The sequence below is a fragment of the Haliotis cracherodii genome, unplaced genomic scaffold (genome assembly GCF_022045235.1).
Source record: "Haliotis cracherodii isolate W230 unplaced genomic scaffold, xgHalCrac1.p SCAF_12, whole genome shotgun sequence".
NCBI classification, from domain to species: Eukaryota; Metazoa; Mollusca; class Gastropoda; order Lepetellida; family Haliotidae; genus Haliotis; species Haliotis cracherodii.
The window spans coordinates 42,469,126-42,475,441 of NW_027266267.1; positions in this window are offsets into that span (position 1 = coordinate 42,469,126).

Consider the following 6,316-nt stretch of genomic DNA (forward strand, 5'->3'; position numbering starts at 1 on the left):
TTGTACTAGTCCGGACTGATGCCGATTTATAGTGCTAGCTCACTGAGATACCATGCCGCAGTTTAACATGAATACCCCACTCAGACACAGTATACTGACTCCGAGCCGACCAGTCCTTGTTTTAGCCCCTTAATGCCGAGCGCCAGACAGGGTAACAACAAGTACAATCTTTTAACGTCTTTTTGTATGACGCGGCCCGGGATCGAACCCTGGACCTTCCGCTCTCCGGGCGGACGCTCTACCACAAGACCACGGAGGCGGTCTACAACAGACAGAGTATATATAGGGAGAAGCGGTCTTCTATGTACTTACACAGTTTAGTCCAGTCCATATACTTATGGACAGAGTGAAACAACTACGTTTTGGCTGCAGCTGAAACGGGAGCTCCCGTATAACAACATCGACATATAAGGACCTAGCTTTTATACAAATTTCAGTTACGCTATTAAACCAATCTCTTTTAAATCAGATCTTAGTTCTCGCTACAGCTAAACAAAGATCTGAGGACATACCATTACGGGTCACGTCAGGCCGACCTTGCGCGAACTTTGACCGACCATTGGAATGACCAATCAGAAGGCAGCTTTCTCGTGCTTTGCGGCACAAATTTCAAATTGGCGACTTCGCTTCGAAACCAATTTTGACAAATTCTCGATTACAAATTTGAAACCTGAACAAAAAAATATTCTGGAATGTCTAATAGATGGTCTAGATTGTAAGGATTCAGTCGTTAAACCCGTAACTATCGTTCGGAATACCCCATGTTAAAGTTTTCGAGATTGCATGATAAGAAATCACATTCCGACTGTCATTTTCATAATCTGGTAAGCGACGCACTGATTGGTCGGATGAAAGGTTGTTCTGACGTGACCCCTTATGGGGGATGTCTTCAGATCTTTGTTCAGTAGTAGCGAGAACTAAGGTCTGATTTTAATGAGATTGGCTATTAAACATTATATTTCTTGCAGTTTGATAAAATGCACATTCTCTAAAGTAGTGATACACGTTTTCACACAGAAAACTACAGAGACAGTTTGGGCTGTCTATTATGAAACCTTTCTGAAATAAGTTGTACTTGAGCTAAAACAAGAAGTGGCGTAATTTTGTAAACACTATATTGTACTTCAGGAAATATAGGAAGGGGTAAATTTATGATTACTTTGTATTTGGGCTTTAAAAGTGCTTAGAGTACACACACATACACAGATGGATCCAAGAATCCTATCAACAACACTGCTGTTTCCATATCCATAGAGCCATACGTCAAGCAGATTCGGTCCACCTGCCCGATGGCCCGTCAGTAGTCACTGCTGAATTGGAGGCAGTTCATCAAGCAATATACGGGAACTACCGGCAGCAAAGGCAGTCACCCTATCAGACTTGCTAAATGCACTTCAAGTCATCAGCGGCAGAGTCTCAAACTCTAGACAAAACACAGTCAATAATATTAAAAGCGAAAATACACAACTATCGGAACAAGGGCAACAGGTGGAGCTGTGTTGGATCCCGTCTCACATAGATATTTATGGAAATGAAAAAAGCAGAAACATTAGCGATTCCAGCTCTAGACAAAGCAGAGATACAGCCATTACCTTCAGTAAAATGGAGATAAAAAACAACATTAAAATTTAAAGTCTCCATAGACCACAAGTGGCAAACCAAGTGGGATGCACGAATGATCGGCGGATGGCTATGCAAAATTCAACCCAAACTCATACTCAAATAAAAGGGCAGTTGAAGCAGGCATCTCACGCCTCAGACTGGGTCACTAGAAGCACTATGACAAGGAATGCCTATCTTGCAATTAACCTGAATCCCTTGCTCACTTGTTTGTGGAATGTCAAGTCCGGGCTCGGTTAAAAACAAGAATTGCAGTTAGAGCCGCTATCTGTGGTAGATCTCCTAAAACCAAGAGATGCACTAGCGAAGGCCAAACTAACTGGGAGAGAAGGTCAGCAGCTACTTGAACCCATATAAACAGGACAGCCACAGAAATTCTATCAATTCAAGAAAACAAAAAACAAAAAAAACAAATCATGTCAATACGAAAATGGAAATCTTATCAATACATACAATATTAAATTATCAACACTAAATCTCCCAATCAATCTCATTAAAATCAGATCTTAGTTCTCGCTACCGCTAAACAAAGATCTGAGGACATCCCATTACGGGTCACGTCAGATCGACCTTTCGCGAACTCTGACCGACCAATGAAATTACTGACAAGAAGTCGACATTAGCCAATCAGAAGGCAGCTTTCTCGTTCTTTATGCATATGGCACTAATTTCAAACTGGCGACAACGATTCGAAACATATTTTGACAAATTCTCGCTTAAAAATTTGAAACCTGAACAAAAGAACATACTCGAATGGCTAATATAAGGTCTAGATTGTATAAATTTAGTCGTTAATCCCGTAACTATCGTTCGGAATACCCTGTTTGACAGTTATCGAGCTTGCATGATTAGAAATTACCTTCCGACTGTCACTTTCATGATTGGTAAACGACGCTCTGATTGGTCGGATGAAAGGTCGTTCTGACGTGACCCCTTATGGGATGTCCTCAGATCTTTGTTTAGCGGTAGCGAGAACTGAGAGCTGATTTTAATGAGATTGACTCCCACTAGGTATATGTACTCTACTCACACTCCTGAGGCCCACAGAGGGGCCGAGAAGGCGCAATTGCTGAGGCAGAGACGACATCGGAGCAATAAGAACTGTTAGTCAATCTTGTTTATATGACTGCACCTGTATGAATCGCATGTGCGTGTCAGCTTAATGTGGGAGGAAAGCCCGAAGTGGTGCAGGTTTCAGGCGTTTAACACTTCGGTGAAACCCACGAGCACGGGTATGTTGCTGACAAAACTTGAAACGTAATCGGGGCGAACCGGGAATCGGACCCACAATCATAGATTTCTGGTGTGCCCAAGGGATGCAACTCTGCACAGCGAATCGCAGCGCCTTAGACGACTGGGCCACCCGTGCACCCATAACCGACAAGAAGACGTTTGGACCTAACCCCCGTAGACATACACGTTGCCACTTGTATACCGTCCTCTGTGTCATACAAGACCAAAGGCCTTTGACAGATCACAAAATATCAAACTTCATACATTTCGCTTATCTAAAGTACAGTGGAAAGTCCAGGTTTGTAGTCAAACTGATATTTAAACTTATTATCACGAAAATAATTAGACATGCACTCTTCAAAAATGGAAACGCACAGGTAGATTTTTAGTAAATATATTGTACCAAATAAAGTCTATATATTTAACTTAATATCAAAGATTTAAATATGAAATTTTGGAGCTCGATAGTCACATGCTTTCGTTGTACAAAGGCATTGAAAACCGTTCATTGTCATGTCACGTAAGGCCACAAGGTTGTGTGACCGGCCCGGGCAGCAATTACGGCTCTGCATTTCCTTGGCACTTACTTGATAAGTGTACGAATTCTGCCCTGCGGAATTCTGTTCCATTCTGCTTGTAACGTGTTGGGCAGTTGTAGGAGTGTCTGTGGCGTGTTCTGACGTTGACGTACACGTCGATCGAGATCATCCCAGAGGTGTTCGATTGGGTTGAGATTTGGAGATCTCGACTGCCAGGACAAGCCGTTGATGTTGGCATTATGAGGGTAGTCTACCGTGACACGAGCTGTGTGCGGTGGAGCGTTGTCCTGTTGAAACAGCTCCCTCTGGCGGTCAATGATTGGAAGAAGTTTAGGTTGAAGAATTTGTTTCATGTCGCGATTTGCTGTCAAATGTCCCTGAACAACAACCAAGTCAGATCTCGCGGTGTAGGATCGCATCAAACAGCGGGAAAGATATGACGTAATTTGGAGAAAAGGTACAGGTAATCGAAGTGAGGATTGTGAGAATATGCGGCAAATTCCCACCTGTGCATAAAATGGACTTGTCCAACATTGGTGAGGTCGGATTCTGTCCGGCCTTATGGCTAATATTGAAAAATTGGACATTTGCATAGGACTGACAACTGGCTTATTTCCTTTTAGCAGCAATTTGTGACCATGTCCACACATCAAAGTAAATCAACTGGGTTAAACTATTTCCTTTTCTTCAAATATTAGAAGAATGCTTCATGAAAACCTCCAGGATAATTTTTTGGTACATTTTATCATGTAAGTGTTGAAAAGACCACTCATTATACTGTTTTTAACTCTCCATGTCAAATACCTGTCATCACTAATTCTACATGTTCCTCGCGTCCTAGCTGGAGGGGGAAGCGGATGTTTTCCTCACTCCTTCTTGATGTCTGCAGTGTTCGCCTGTCCTTGTGTATCTTAAGCAATCTATAAAAGATTCATCTGTTGTCCTCGCCACTATATATAGAATCACGAAATATCGCAATGATTAACTAACGGAGATAGCTACAAGTGTTCTACTGAGAACAAGTCATTCCGGCGAAAATGAATATAACTGACAGTATTCAAAGAGCTTGCAAACTGCGCTTCTCTAAGATTTTCCTTTTTGCTAGCGATAAACGTCTTAATCTTTTGATCACGCAGTTAATTTCAGCCTGAAGATGATGTGATTCTTCCACACAACTGGGGGCACGGGTGGCCCAGTCGTCTACGGCGCCGCGATTCGCTGTGCAGAGTTGCATCCCCTGGGCACGCCAGAAACCTATGATTGTGGGTTCGAATCCTGGTACGCCCCGATTATGTTTCTAGGTTTGTCAGCACCATACCCGTGCTCGAGGGTTTCATCGAAGTGGTAAACGCCTGAGACCTGCATCACTTCGGGCTTTCCTCCCAAATTAAGCTGACACGCCGTGATCTAACTGGAATATTGTTAAAAGCGGCGTTAAGGCCAACTCACTCACTATTTCCACACAACAGGAGTCACCAAAGCTTGTCCTCCAACTCGTCGGAATATTTGTTGAAAATGTGTTTATAACAGGGATTGTAAGAACGCTTCTTTCGGCAAAAATATTACCCAATGCTATTGCTTGAGAGAAAGCACGACTCCGCTATTTCTATGTGTTAACTGTCACTGACGCCGTACTTTGCGTCGAGTTGAATCAAACTCCCCTAAAATGTATTAACATGGGGAAAGTTCAAACGTTAGACAGTCCACATGTCAATATATCTGTATGTTTTAGACAGTCCACATGTCTATATAAATGACATAAAAAATAATAATAACGACATAGGCGATCCTCAGCGTTTGGTAAAGTGTTGATTTGGTAATTTGGTATTATGCACAAGGAATGAATGGCATATTGTATTTTTATAACAAATTAAATTTACGTACACCTGACACTATAGCTTAAAGAAATTGGTGAGTAGAAATATGCACTTATGCACCGAAAACAGGATTTGACCAAGAAATTACAAACGTTACTAGGTTCAAAATTGTCGCCTGTTGTGAGATATTCGTTGATATGATGCATGAAATATCACCTTGGATACCATTTGTTTGTTTGTTGTTTTACGCCACACTCAGCAATATTCCAGCTATATGACGGCGGTCTGTAAATAATCGAGTCTGGACCAGACAATCCAGTGATTAATATCATGAGCATCCATCCACGCAACTGGAATCGATGACATGCATCAACCAAGTCAGCGAGCCTCACAACCCGATCCCGTTAGTCGCCTTTTACGACAAGCATAGTCGCCTTTTACGGCAAGTATGGGTTGCTGAAGACCTGTTTTACTCCAGATCTCCACGGATTCCTTGGATACCATATAAAATACATCACCATCGGGGGTCGGTGTGGTGAGGTGGTATATACTCTCTTTTGCCCGGCAGTTATTTATTTATAGAGATTATTATACGAGCATGTATGTCATGCTGATTTTAAGAAACGAGTGTCAGAATTCTTGTATTTCCCGGGGGAGAGTGAGTGAGTGAGGTTTTACGCCGCTTTTAGCAATATCCCAGCAATATCACGGCGGGGGACACCAGAAATGGGCTTCACACATTGTACCCATGTCGGGAATCCCGGGGGAGAACAAGGGTCATACATGAATTCTTACACGAGCTTCGTAATATAAGAAGGACACAGAAACTAGTGTAATAATTTTTTTATTACCCATTATTTCTAAACCCCTTTGAGCACCCCTTCAGAAAAAAATGCACTGATCACGACCGCTTTCTTAAAAAAACAATAATTGTCAAATGACGTCAACAATCTTCAGCTATGACGTGTTTCTAGTGTGATGTCATTCCGACCTCACGTCACAACAAGATTCGAATGATGTCAACAATGCTGTCCGGATGACGGAAACCGTCGACAAATTGTGGTTACGAGGCTGTTGCGACTTGCGGTCCTTATAGGTAAACACTAA